This window comes from Phycodurus eques, chromosome 1 (assembly GCF_024500275.1).
Source record: "Phycodurus eques isolate BA_2022a chromosome 1, UOR_Pequ_1.1, whole genome shotgun sequence".
Lineage (NCBI taxonomy): Eukaryota > Metazoa > Chordata > Actinopteri > Syngnathiformes > Syngnathidae > Phycodurus > Phycodurus eques.
In genome coordinates this window covers 18,429,819-18,444,915 of record NC_084525.1, presented here as the reverse complement: position 1 = coordinate 18,444,915, position 15,097 = coordinate 18,429,819, and the positions used below count along the sequence as shown (strand labels likewise).

The following is a 15,097-nucleotide window of genomic DNA, read 5'->3' as shown; positions in this document are numbered from 1 at the left end:
AAATAGACTTTTTGACAATGTTTCCGAACTCATCACAGTACAGAATCTGCTCTTATCAAAGTGGTAAATGATATAAGGTTGCATACTGACTCTGGAAATGTGTCAATTCTGGTCTTGTTGGATATCAGTGCGACTTTTGATACGGTAAATCATAAGATACTTCTGAACGGGTTGGAAACGTGAATCAGACAAAATTTTCAGTTATTTCGGAGTTATTTCGTAACCATTGGAAGTGTTCAATCTCACTGAATGGCAATGTCATACGGGGTCCTTCAAGGGTCAGCTTTTGGACCCCTCCTGTTCAGCCTGTATATGCAACCCTTGGGTCAAATTCTTTAGAACTTTAATGTTGACTATCATTGCTATACAGACATACAGTTATATCTAGCGGTGTCTCCAGATGACTATAGTTCAATTGAGGTGTTGTGTCACTGTCTAAAACAGATAACTGGATGAGCCAAACTTTCTTCAATTAAACCACAGCAAAACTGAGATAATTGTTTTTGGCAGTAAAGGAAATAGTTTTGCTGTTAGTAAATAGTAAAACCTGGAGTCACTCTCTTCAAAAAGCAAAGACCAAGTCAGAAACCTTGGTGTACTGATTCCGACCTGACTTTCAACAGTCATATCAAATCAATTACTAAAACGGCCTTCTACCAGCTGAAGAACATATCCAGACTGAAAGCTTGCATGTGGCAAGCAAACCAGGAGAAGCTCATCCATCCTTTTGTATCAAGTAGATTTGACGACTGTAATGGTCTTCTGGCTGGACTCCCCCTAATAGAGCAGCTTCGCCAAGCTAAGGAGGACGCATATCAGAGCGGGGACAGGGCCCTGTATAATCGAGCTAGAAACCAGCTGACTAAAGAAATTAACATTGCAAAGAGGATCTATGCAGCAAAGTTGGAAAAACAGTTTAGCGCAAACGACTCAAAATCAGTCTGGCATGCATTCCAATCGCTGCCTAATTACAAGCGACGATTCCCCCAAGCTGAGAACAATAGCACACTAGCCAACGACTTGAATACCTTCGACTGCAGATTTGAAAAGGACAGTTTCACACCACACACCCACCCGGCCGCACCCGCGACCACAACCGCACCTCTGACTTCTGCGTTAACCATCCATGAACAGGATGTGAGACGCATCTTCAAACAACAGAAGATTAACAAAGCGGCAGGCCCGGACCATGTGTCCCCATCCTGCCTCAAAGTCTGCGCGGACCAGCTCGCTCCAGTCTTCACTCAGATCTTCAATAGATCTTTGGAAATGTGTGAAGTTCCATCCCGTTTCAAACGCTCCACCATCATTCCAGTCCCCAAGAAACCTGCAATCTCGGGTCTGAATGACTACAGGCCTGTCGCTTTGACATCTGTGGTCATGAAGTCCTTTGAACGTCTCGTGCTAGACCACCTCATGAGTGTCACAGGTCCCCTGCTGGACCCCCTGGAGTTTGCCTACCAAGCGAACAGGTCTGCGGATGATGAAGTCAACATGGGACTGCACTTCATCCTAGAACACCTCGACAGTGCAGGGACCTACGCGAGGATCCTGTTCGTGGACTTCAGCTCAGCGTTCAACACCATCATCCCTGAACTCCTTTCACTCAAGCTTCTCCAGCTCAGCGTCTCACCTGCCATCTGCCAGTGGATTTACAGCTTTCTGACGGGCAGGACACAGCAGGTCAGGCTGGGGGAGGCCACCTCATCCACACGCAGCATCAGCACTGGGGCGCCCCAAGGTTGTGTCCTCTCTCCGCTGCTCTTCTCTCTCTACACGAACGACTGCACCTCAGCGAACCCGACTGTCAAACTCCTGAAGTTTGCAGATGACACCACTGTCATCGGCCTCATCATGTGAGACGCATCTTCCCCCCTCACGTTGTCCAGCTGCCTTGTGTCAACCGTCGAGACCTTCAAGTTCCTGGGAATTACAATCTCTCAGGACCTGAAGTGGGCGACCAACATCAACTCCGTCCTCAAAAAGGCCCAGCAGAGGATGTACTTCCTGCGGCTTCTGAGAAAGCACGGCGTGCCACCGGAGCTGCTGAGGCAGTTCTACACAGCGGTCATCGAATCAGTCCTGTGTTCTTCCATCACAGTCTGGTTTGGTGCTGCTACAAAAAAGGACAAACTCCGACTGCAGCGGACAATCAAAACTGCTGAAAGGATTGTCGGTACCCCCCTACCCACCATTGAGGACTTGCACGCTGCCAGAACTAAGACAAGGGCGTGCAAAATCCTCTCGGACCCTCCGCACCCCGGTCACCAGCTCTTCCAGCTCCTTCCTTCAGGTAGGCTCTACCGATCAATGCAAACTAGAACTAGTAGACATTCCAACAGCTTCTTCCCTCTTGCGATCAACTTCTTAAACACCTAACCTATAATTCCATTACAACAAGCTGGCAATTTTTTGACTTGAGTTCGTTGTCACATTTCTGTGGGGCCAATTATGTATTACTCGTGCACTCACTGTAGTTGTCTCGCCATGCAGCACTATTTGCATATCCTGGCCATTCATGCCAGAGTAGCATCTGCTTCCATTTGCACACTGATTGAGGAGTATCTGTAACATTCTAATTTCTTGGAGATGGTAACATGTAGGGTTTTGTTAGCGGTAAGATAATATAATCAAAATAATAACAAATAACATCATAAAATAGTTTACTCTGCGTAGTGAATCTAGTTTTTAAATTGAACTACAGAAAAACAATAAGTTTTATAATTCTAATTTATTGAGATGCACCTGTATAGGTAGTGACATGTGATACAACTTTTCAACTGAAGAAGAAACCAGAAACCATTTTAAGGCCTTACTCTTCTAAAAAAAAAACAAAAAAACTGTCTTAAAATGTAACTTTAGGTCTGTTTAATTTTAGCCAGGGATATTTTGTATTTGTTTTTCTACTGCTTTGTATTGAAGTGCAATTAAATCCATTTTTCCAGAGTTAACAATATTCCCATCTGTGTCAATTATTTGATTTAGTCTTCTACTAAAAACAATTTATAAATAAAATAAAAATGCTTTTCAGGACAAATATTTTTCTATGATTAAAATGTGATTCATCGAAATTAATTACAAAGCCTCTAATTGTTTATTTATTTATTTTTTTATTTTTAATCGAGTCCCACCTGTACTTTTTACTTCATTGTTTAGGGAAATTCATGCAAGGTTTTTTTTCCTCTTGCAGGCTAGTTTGCACAACATCTTTTAGAATGTCTTTCTCATCTGCTGCCTGTGTCTGCACAGTGACTGTTCATGATGCCTTGGAGGGCAGCTTTGAAAAAAGTGTTATAGAATGTTACAAAGGAATTGAATTGTTTTAGTGTTCATCCAAGTGTTAGGAGGATACATGGGAGAGATTCAGAAGGTGGAGGGGACATATCCCCCTGTCCCTGCCCTCAACTACACCACTGTGTGGAGGGTAAAGAGTGAATGAAGATGCCGATTTTAAAATGTTATTCCAATTATTTTTATTTCTCAGGAGTGATTTAGAGTCAAAGGGACAGATAAGGAAAGCATGACAACAGTTAAAAAAAGAGCAGTAAAAAAATTAAAAAATATAGGGAGGAGTGTGACAAGGGACATAGAAAGAGGGGAGGTAAATTCAGCAGTCGAGAAATTTAGTAGGAACAAATGTCCAGGTTTAGATGGCCTTATTGGGGAATTTTATGTTAAATTTGAAAGGGAACTAACACCTATTTTACACAAGCTATTAGCTACTAGATGGGTAGACAGATTATAAACACTGGGTTAGTCATTATTATATTCAAGAAAGGGAGCATGGGTAAACTAGGTAGCATGGACAAACGAGAAAAATATAAGCCATTCACAATACTGAATAGTTATTATAGTTATTACTGAAATGTAATCATCACCCCACGACCTGTTTGCCAGAAGCTGTCATATCAATAGACGGAGAGAAGGCCTTTGGTCACGTGGAGTGGCGGTATCTAGTTTAAACCCGAGAGAAGTTCGCCTTTGGCAAGGAATTTGTCACATGGGTGAATACTTTATTCATCCTCTCGAGCCTCGGACAAACTACTCCCTGTCAGCATACTTTCCTCTTCATCGCTCCACTCTCCAAGCCTGTCCCATGAGTCCCCTTCTGTTTACCTTAGCTATCGAGGACCCTCTCCATTGCACTTCGTTGTGACCCCTGTATTACAGGTATTTTCAAGAATGGGGTGGGACAAAGAGTCCCTCTTTATATGGATGACTTGCTCCTCTACATTTGTAATTTTTCTTTCTCTAGTCCTGTGGTTCTTACCATATTTGACTCAATTGATGTCATATCAGGCTACTGGCTTAATTTCGATAAAAGTGAGTTATTTCCTTTGACTAAATAAGCACATGAGTATCCACTCAAGAGCATGTGTGTGTGTGTGTGTGTGTGTGTGTGTGTGTGTGTGTAGTGAAACCTTGATAAAATGGACCCCGATATAACAGGTATTGGATAAAACGGACCGTCGGGACCGAACAATGTGTCCAAAAATAGTTTCCATTTGTCACTTAAAGTGCCATTGACAAAGTCTGTTTGTTCCAGAGTTGGCCGCTGTTGTTTACTGGCACTGATGTATTTCCAGGTCACAGATATACCGTATTTTCACGACCATAAGGCTCACTTAAAAGTCTTAAATTTTCTACAAAATGGACGGGGCACCTTATAATGCATTGCGCCTTGTGTGCACCGAGTTCCAAAATCTGTAAATGTTGTGTGACTTTGATGAGTGCTCCGCTTGACTGACTGGGAGCATTTCCTGCCGACACGCTGCTTATATAGAGGAAAGGCGGACGTGACTGAGGACAGGATGCAGACATAAAGGGGGAAGGGTGCGCGTGACAGAGGACGCTAAAGGCACGCCCCAAGTAGGTATTTAGCGCCGGTATGTGCATTGTGCAAAACAATATCGGTTTGGCTAAGGACCCCCGAAAATGGCACCTACGGAGAGACGCTTATGAAGCACAGTTTAAACTGCAAGCTATCAGTTACGCTGTGGAACATTGGAATCGAGCAGCCGCGAGAGAATTCAAGATCAACGAATCCATGGTTCGCAAGTGGAGGAAGCAGGAAAACGAGCTTCGCCATGTCAAGAAGACGGAGCTGAGTTTCCGCGGTAACAAGGCGAGGTGGCCCGAGTTGGAAGACCAACTCGAGCAATGGATTAATGAGCAAAGAACAGCCGGTCTCTACTGTCTCTACAGTCACCACTTGACTGAGGGCAATAAAGCTTGCAGAAGAAATGAAAATCTAACATTTTCAAGGAGGTCCGTCTTGGTGCTTTCGTTTTATGAAACGGCGCCATCTATCCATCCGGGCAAGGACGACCGTGGCGCAGCAATTTACAGCGGATTACAAGGAAAAGCTGTCCATCTTCCGCTCCTACTGCAGTAAAATGATTGCCGACAAACACATCCAGCCCAACCACATCACCAACATGGACGAGGTGCCGCTCACTTTCGACATCCCGGTGAACCACACTGTAGAGAAGAGGGGGACCACCACGGTAGCGATATGCACAACGGGGCACGAGAAGTCGGCTTTTACTGTTGTGCTTAGTTGCCATGGTAATGGACAGAAACTGCCACTTATGGTGATTTTTATGGTGAAGAAGCTGCCTAAATAAAGGTTTCCAGCCGAAGTCATCGTTAAGGCCAATCAAAAAGGCTGGATGGACGAGGAGAAAATGAGAGAGTTGCTGAGTGAGGTGTACGTAAAGAGACCGGATGTTTTTTTCCACGCGTCACTGTCCCTGTTGATCTGTGACTCCATGCGCGCCCATCTCACAGCCGCTGTGAAAAACCAAGTGCAACTAAGACTGGGAGGCAACGCCGGCGAGTTACGCCAGCATATGTGAATGGATTGTGGATGCTTGGCCTAAGGTATCTGCTTTGACTGTTGTCCGAGCTTTCTCGAAAGCCGGCATCATTGCTGAACAGCCCCCCGGCAACGAGACTGACTCTGACAATGACGTGAGGGAACCCGCCGTGTTTGTTGGAGAACTTGCCCAGCTGTTCATTTCGGATACAGAAGATGAGGACTTTGATGGATTTGTGGATGAGGATTGATCAAAAAATAACATCAGTACATTGTTAAATACTTCAATAAAGTACAACCGAACTCAGTTTTGCTCCCGCTGCCTTTTTAACAACATTGTTTAGCGTGCAGGAGGCGGGGTACACCCTGAACTGTTTGTCAGCCAATCGCAGGGCACATATAAACAAACAACCATTCGCACTCACATTCACACCTACGAGTCTTCAATTAAGCTTCCATGTGAAAAAAAATGAAAAGAAACTGTAATGAGGGCAATGGGTTAGTCAGGTGGATAAGATGCATGTATTATAGGGCGTTGAGTTGTGACAATATTAATGGGATAATAATAGACACTTTTCGGGTGGAAAGGGCCGTGAGGCAAGAGTTTCCAATGTCAGCACGTTTGTACTGCATATCGGCAGAGCCTCTTGCTGCACTGCTGTTAAACAATAGAGGACTTACAGGGATATACTCTAACTACCGGGATGGAAAGTGAGTAAGATTTTTCAGTATGTGGATGACTCAATAGTGACAATAGAGAAAATATAGGGTAGGTGTTGGATAGTTTAGACTTTTATGGTAGGGCAACAGGGGCGAAACGAAACAAAGAGAAATCAGAAATAATGTACTGTACATGCAGTAGGCAAAGATTGATGAGGCAGGGTAGAGTTAGGGCTGAAAGAGAGAGACTTAAATATAGGCATGAATTTAGGAATAATGGAGAGAAGAGAAAATTAGAAGCACACTACGATTCTCAAAATAAAAATTGGGGATTGACATGCAGGGGGAAGGTGATTGTTGTTAATGTGTTAACGGTGTGTAAACTAATGTACAGTATATGTTTGTTAGATGTACCTGAGAATGTGAGGAAGGAGGTGGGCAGAATTGTGAGTTTTATGGAATAGGATGGGCGCAAATTAGGTGTTATAAATTGAGTATAAAGATGGAAGGTTGAAGCTCTTAAAAGTAGAGAAGAAAAAGAAAGCACGAAGGGTGAGAACAATGGTGAGATATCTGAGGGACAAGGATGACCAAGTGTTTTTTAGGAAGGCTGTCAACAAGTGTGGAGGGGAGAGAAAATTTATTATATAGAATTGAAGAAAAGCTTGCTGAATGGAGTGTTTGAATTTCATGGAGAGAAACTGGGAGCATGGGTGAGAGTTTGTTAAATATGTGCTGTATGAATGTGTGAATGTGAGACAGTGGTGGGGCCAGCCATTGTTTTCCCATCCATTTTTTGTACCGCTTATCCTCCCTAGGGTCGCGGGTGTGCTGGCTATCTTCGGGCCAGAGGTGGGGTACACCCTGAACTGGTTGCCAGCCAATCGCAGGGCATATATAAACAAACAACCATTCACACTCATATACACACCGATGGGCAATTGAGAGTCTTCAATCAATCAACGCATGTTTTTTGGGAATGTGGGAAGAAACCGGAGCACCCGGAGAAAACCCACGCAGGCACGGGGAGAACATGCAAACTCCACACAGGCGAGGCTGGGATTTGAACCCCGATCCTTAGAACTGTGAGGCAGATGTGCTATCCACCCTTCTGCCTGTTTAATTAATGTTTAGGGGAAATAGCATGGATTACCTATTGGAATCATTTTAGTGTTTGGCAAATTCTTTATTTTTATTTATTTTACCATATCTATGTCAATGAACAAATGCTTGTGTAACTTTTTTCTAATGTATCTTTAAAGGAACATTTGTCAACAGAGCAATTACAGAACATTGTGTTATGTTTATTTCGATTTTAAAAGCTTTATGTCAGCCTATAAAAGGCAATATTAGTGTTTACGGTGTTGGCGCTTTATCACATTATTTCTGTTTCAAAGACCTGCTGAACACTACCCTGCTTAATGTATCACAAAGTGTGTTCTTGTCTTCAGCAGCTGTTAAATCACCAATGTTTTTATTTTAAGACAGTCAACAAAGCAAATCAATGCTCTATGTAATGGAAATAGTCCAAGAAATACTGTACTGAGTTTGAAACCACAAAATGCCTTTTAACTTGAATGAGTAGTCGGAAAGTGTGGCACAGTCTGCCTCACAGTTCTGGGGACCCGGATTCATATCTGGCCTCGTCTTAGTGGAGTTTGCGTGTTCTCCCCGTGCCTGCGTGGGCTTTCTCTGGGTACTCCCACGTCCCTAAAACATGCATGATAGGATAATAGAAGACTCTAAATTGCCAATAGGTGTGAATGTGTGCGAATGGTTGTTTATCTATATGTGCCCTGTGATTGGCTGGCAACCCAGTATACAGTAGTATGCACTTGTTTTAGGTTGGACCTATTTGTGAGTGAATAAATATCAAGGTCGTGACTCAGTCATGATGGCCACAATTTTCTAAATTAAGTTCATGATTGGCGGCACGGTGGACGACTGGTTAGAGCGTCTGAGGACCGGGGTTCAATCCCCGGCCCCGGCTGTGTGGAGTTTGCATGTTCTCCCCCGTGCCTGCGTGGGTTTATTCCGGGCACTCCCACATCCCAAAAACATGCATGGTAGCTTAATTGAAGACTCTAAATTGCCCGTAGGTGTGACTGTGAGTGCGGATGGTTGCTTGTTTGTATGTGCCCTGCGATTGGCTGGCAACCAGTTCAGGGTGTACCCCGCCTCCTGCCCGATGATAGCTGGGATAAGCTCCAGCACGCCCGCGACCCTTGTGAGGATAACCGGCTCAGAAATTGGATGAATGGATGAATGAAGTTAATGATTGATTTGTAGCTAAACATCACCTAGACACCTCTCTCTCTCTCTCTCTCTCTCTCTTTCTCTCTCTCTCTCTCTCTCTCTCTCTCTCTCTCTCTCTCTCTCTCTCTCTCTCTCTATCTCTAAGAACCACCAAGGGCATCTGAAATCCAGATTCCCACACTACTAGTCACTTTAAACTGCTCTAAATTGCTTGAGGACTTTGCATCATTTGCACGATTGTCATTGTATCAGCATTACCACATTACTGGTTACCTTTCATTGCTCAATGACTCGACTCTCCGTAGGGTGATTTTATGTCCTAAAAGTATAGTTTGTCATAGTTGCTGTCTGCTGTCGTACTAGAGCGGCTCCAACTTCCAGAGACAAATTCCGTGTGTGTTTTTGACATACTTGGCAAATAAAGATGATTCTGATTTTGATCTTGGTGGTGTGAGTTTAAGAAGTCCCACACCAAACATACATGATTAGTGTGTGACACTCAGTTTAAAACATCTATGGCGTGCAAAATTTGGGCTTCACAGGATTCTATTTTTTTTAATTCCCGATTTTGTGGGTTTTATGAGCTGGAAGCCCAAATTATGTAAAAATAAACAAATAAATACTTGAAATTGTTTAAATTGTGGTCCCTGAATCTATCATCTGTGAAAGTTTAACTTTTTGAATGGAATTATGGAAATAAATAAACCTTTCTATGATATTAAGTTTTTTTGGAAAGGGTCTGTATTAGGTAAGGGACAAGATATGTTTCATTTCATTGTCTAAAGTCATTGAGTCTTTTCCTGTGGTGACAAAACTTAAGCAATTTCTTTTGCATTTTGTTCCGCTAATACACCAAATGTAAACTGAAATGTGAACTTAAAACCAAGGCATGTACCAAGTCGTGATTTTTGGCATTCCACTACACCCCTTAGAGTTTATATATATTTATATGGTTTCACCGCTGTAACCGGACCCCTGTGAGCAACCCTAACTACAATGTGTCCAGTGAGGAAAGTTTGACACCTCTGTTCTAAGGTTAAGGGTGATATGGTTAAAAGGTACCAGACCCCCAATCTTTCTTTGTGAGACGAGCTGTCCATAATTGAAAATTATGTTGTTGTTGTTGTTTTTGTCCTAGACCCAACCAGATTCACCCAGAGCCCAGTTGACATGGAAATCATCGTAGGCGAGAGCATCGTGTTACTCTGTCAGGTGACCAGCGATCCGGTCCTGGACGTTTCCTTTTCATGGGCCTTTAACGGACAGCTCATTGCCATTGATGACGGTCACTTTGAGCTGGTGGGCGGGGTAAGTGACCTTCGGCCGTCTTCCTCTTCAGAATGCGTGAATGGGCAGTTGGCACCTCTTTTCCACCCTTGCTTTCACTTCATCTGTGCTGTTCGTTTGAAGAGAAAGCTTGACATTGAGATAGTTCTTGATGAGCGAGTGCAGCTTGTGCGATGCTACTCAATTCTGCTTGAATGAAACCTATCGGCTGTGGAATGGGGCGACCCTGAGATTCAATTTTACTCTAGCTCTTAATTTTACTCGGATTTGAGTCGCTTGCCCTGTCAAAATACCCCTTTTGTTGCTCGTGTTCATTTATTTCTCACTAGATTGGCTGCTCTTTTTCTTTCAAATGTTACTTTGACATTGTCTGTCGCACGTAAAAGAAAGCGGATACACATAATTAAAGGTGTCTTTAAAAAGAATGAAAGCATGGCAAAGCCCCAAATGACAGTACATTTTCAGAACACCCTCACACGTGTCGAGATTAATCATTATTTGCGTGTGCATGCTTGTGTGTGTGTGTGTGTGTGTGCATGTGTGTGTGTGTGTGTGTGTGTGTGTGATCTGAAAAGAGACTCCCTTCCCCAGAAATGCTTGAATGTCCCCAGCTCAGAGAGATTATCAACTTAACTTTGCTGCTTCAAGGAATCTAATTTCCATAATTAAACCATGTTGGCACAATTTCCACATTTTCCCTGCCAATGCCAAGAGAACAATTTCCCACTAATTTACCATTTGTCCTCACAATTTTATTCCCTCATTTTTTTCACTTCTCTGTATGATCCAGCAAACCAATGATAGTTCAAACATAAAAGTCCAACTGCTTGCCACTGCTCTTTGAAGGTTGTGGGAATGAATGTGCAACTTGAAAAGGGGCAAAGTAGCGACGTTGTTAAACAGAAAATTTTAATTTCTCACACATTTACAAATCTGTAATGTGAATCTTTTTCATCTATACCACAAGATTCTGTCTGATTAGAAAATGCCCACCCTGTTTTGTGATCTGCCTGAGCTCTCAATTGACCAGTGCAACATCATTTAAACTCAGTTAAAGCTAAAATGAGGTTTTTATTTGATGACTGGGTAACCCTTGACTGAAAAGTACTAAACTAAACTTAAATATACCTGTGTTAACAAAATATTTTTAAAGGCTACAGTTTTTTCACTATCCTTTACATTTTGCCCAAATGGTTTGTTACCTCCCCTCCTTGAGATGTTACCTTATCGTGGTGGAGGGGATTCTCTTTCCCCATGATCCTAGGAGCTGTTGTCTGGGGCTTTATGCCTCTGGCAGGGTCACCCATGGCAAACAGGTCCTAAGTGAGGGACCAGACAAAGCACGGCTCAAAAGACCCCTATAATGGATACAAATATTGAAGGACGTTTTACCTTGCCCGGACAAGAGTCCCTCTGGAGCCAGGCCTGGAGGTGGTGTTGGAAGGCAAGCGCCTGGTGGCCGGGCCTACACCCTTGGGGCCCGGCCAGGCACAGCTCGAAAGGGTAACGTGGGTCCCCCTTCCCATGGGGTCACCACCTGTAGGAGGGGCCGAGCGCAGTGTGAGCTGGGCGGTGACCGAAGGCAGGGACCTTGACGATCCGATCCCCGGCTATAGAAGCTGGTTCTACGGACGTGGAACATCACCTCTCTGGCAGCAAAGGAGCCCGAGCTGGTGTGTGAGGTCGAGAAGTTACGAATAATATATTAGGGCTCACCTCCACACACAGCTTGGGCTCTGGTACCAGTCCTTTCAAGAGGGGTTGGACTCTCTTCCACTCTGGATTTGCCCACTGTGAGAGGCGCCAAGCAGGTGTGGGTATACTTATTGCCCCAGGCAAAATCCTTTACATTGGGTTTCATCCCAGTGGACGAGAGGGTAGCCTTCCTCCGCCTTCGGGTGGAGGGACAGGTCCTAACTGTTTGTGCCTAGGCTACCACCCTTTTTGGAGTCCTTGGAGGGGGTCGTTCTCCTGAAGGAGTTGGGCAATGACAATGAGACCTGGAAGTGCTTGATTGGGAGGAACGCCCCCCCCCCCCCCCACCAATCAGAACCCAAGCAGTGTTCTGTTATTGGACTTCTGTGCTCATCATGGATTCTCCATAACGAACATCATGTATGTATAAGTGTTTCCATAGGAGCACTTGGCACCAGGACACCCTAGGCCGCAGTTCAATGACCGATTTTGTGGTCGTGTCATCGGACTTCCGACCGCATATCTTGGACACTTGGGTGAAGAGCGGGCTGTCAACTGATCACCACCTGGTGGTGTGTTGGCTCCAATGGTAGGGGGAGATGTCGGTCTGACCTGGCCGGCCCAAACTTCTTGTGAGGGTCTGCTGTGAACGTCTGGCAGAATCCCCTGTCAGAAGGAGTTTCAACTCCCACCTCCGGCAGAACATCACCCACGTTCCGGGGGAGGATGAGGATATTGAGTCCGAGTGGACAATGTTCCGCGCCTTCTTTGCCAAGGCAGCCGGCTGAAGCTGTGGCCATAAGGTAGTCGGTGCCTGTCGTGGCGGCAATCCCCGAACACGTTGGTGGACACCAGAGGTGAGGGATGCCGTCAAGCTGAAGAAGGAGTCTTATCGGGCCTTTTTGGCCTGTGAGACTCCTGACGCAGTTGATGGGTATCGGCTTGCCATGCGAAATGCAGCCTTGGTGCCAACAATCCCTCATCTGGATTATACTCCAAGTTACCAGGATCCTTTATAGTGCTGCAAAATATTGCCTTTCCACAAAATTGTCAGAATGAATACATTTTAAAATACATCAATCCATGCATTTTCTGAGCCGCTTCTCCTCACTAGGGTCGCGGGCGTGCTGGAGCCTATCCCAGCAATCATCGGGCAGGAGGCAGGGTACACCCTGAACTGGTTGCCAGCCAATCGCAGGCCACATACAAACAAACAACCACTCGCACTCACATTCACACCTACGGGCAATTAAGAGTCATCAATTAACCTACCATGCATGTTTTTGGATCTGGGAGGAAACCGGAGTGCCCAGAGAAAACCCACGCAGGCATGGGGAGAACATCCAAACTCCAAACAGGCAGGGACGGGATTGAACTGTGAGGCAGATGCTCTAACCGGTCGCCCACCGTGCCGCTACATTTTAAAATGTAAAAGAAAAACTACGATATTTTCTTTTTGATATTTTGCCACTTTCTTTCCAGCCAGAAGACACGCATTATCCAAATAAAAAATTCTGAATCTTGTTGGGCTATGTTAAGTACTGTAAAATTTGTGTTATCTCTTCAAAACAGGCCTGTAAATTAAAAGATCTGCAGGCTCTGCAAAAAATGTTTTTCTTCTTTTCCCCTTTATTTACTACACCTTAAACTTGCCCCGCTCCACCCCTTAGTAAGCTGTCACACTCTGTAATCTTTCATGTAACATAAAACTTTCTTTTGTCCTTGCCAGAGAACTTCAGGAGATCTGATGATCAGGAATATTCAGCTAAACCACACGGGAAAATACATCTGTGTGGTGGACACGGATGTGGAAAGCCTCTCAGCCGTGGCCGTATTGATCGTGAAAGGTAAGAGAACGTCTCCACTGCTCTGGATGCGCTAATTAAAATGGGGCTCAGAGCACAGGGTCGTTTTGTAAGCTCTGGAAGACAAACATTTAAAATCGCACCCTAACTTTTAAAATGTGTGAAAGCCACAAATTGATCAAAAAACACTTTACTGTGTGTCTTCCGTGTTGGCAAACTGCTTTGCGGCAAAAAGATAAAGCACAATTTATCTGAGAGAAGACATTATTATCCATGCATGCTTCCCTCTGGGTACATATTGTTCACTCAGGCTTTTAACCTCAAATAGGTTTGGTTTCAGCTGCTGAATGGAGGGAGGCTAAATTGCCGACATTGTCATCAAGATTACTCCCCAGGTTTTATGTGTTTTTGTTTGTACTTTTTTTTCTCGCTTGATTACAACAAATACAACGGCTTGTTTTAATGTCAGCTATCTTTCCTCTATTATGGTCAATATTCTGCATGCATGACTCTCAGGGCACCATTTGTCATGACCTTCATCGGGCTGTAAAGACATTTTTTATTTAACAGCTGATTTTTATGGCAGCTGGGTGAGAGGAACTCAGCTTCTCGATTGGATCAGTGTGCCAAATTGCGACTCAAATTGACACTACACAAATGCGTTAAATGCCAAACAAGTGGACAGAGGATGCTCAGCATGAAAAAAAGGTTAGAAGCATGCACTTGCGGGCAGTGAAGCCAGTAACGCGTTACAAACTCCCAAATACCGCCATTTTGAGTAACGAGCAAAGTAACGCGTTACTTTTCCCAGGAATGTAATTAGATTACTGTTACGTCTTCAAATCAACAAAAGCTACTTTTGCGTCATCAATGTCTCTCACCAAGTAAGAATTTGTAGCTGGTGATTCGAACAAAGAGCAGTCCAGCTGTGCAGAAGCATTTAACCAAGACCGCTCTTTTTTTCAACAAATAGAAGAACACGATTGGGAAGTGACTGTTTATTAAACAATGCACAGTGAAGGTGCAGTACCATAAAAGTGCAAAGAAATGCACGATTACACTGTCGCCACACTATTTTTGTTATTTTCCCCTGTAAAAAGTGTATTTGATTGTTGTGACTTTTTTATTTCCACATTAAGAATACAGTTTTACTGGCGTGTTAATCGCGAAATGCATTGTGGGTTAATTATTCATACTGAAGTGCGCGGTCCTAAATCGGTCATGGAGGGTAAGAACTGACTCACTGAAGGACTTACAATACTTAGCTTAAATAATATTTACAATGAAAGGTGAGAGCTTTCAACTTCGTCTGGAGTCCGAAATGGTTGAATGCGCTGCACGGCTGACGTCACGTAGTACACAGAAACGCATGCACACGCACACACAGTTGCCTTCATGGACCACAATCGGCATTTATCTATCAGTTAAGAGTCTTTAGAGATGTGGACTGAATCTATCTATCTATCTATCTATCTATCAGATAAGAGTCTTTAGAGAAGTGTACTGAGAATGGTGTGGTTGTTTACGTTTAGGTACTTACTGTACTGTGTTGGCATGTCAAGTCTGCACTAAGTTT

The 15,097-nt window shown here is 43.9% G+C and overlaps 1 pseudogene; it reads left to right on the top strand.

Annotated features, from left to right (window-relative positions):
* The window catches only part of LOC133404964 (contactin-3-like), an 86,471-nt pseudogene that overhangs the window by 36,746 nt on the left and 34,628 nt on the right, over nucleotides 1-15,097 (top strand).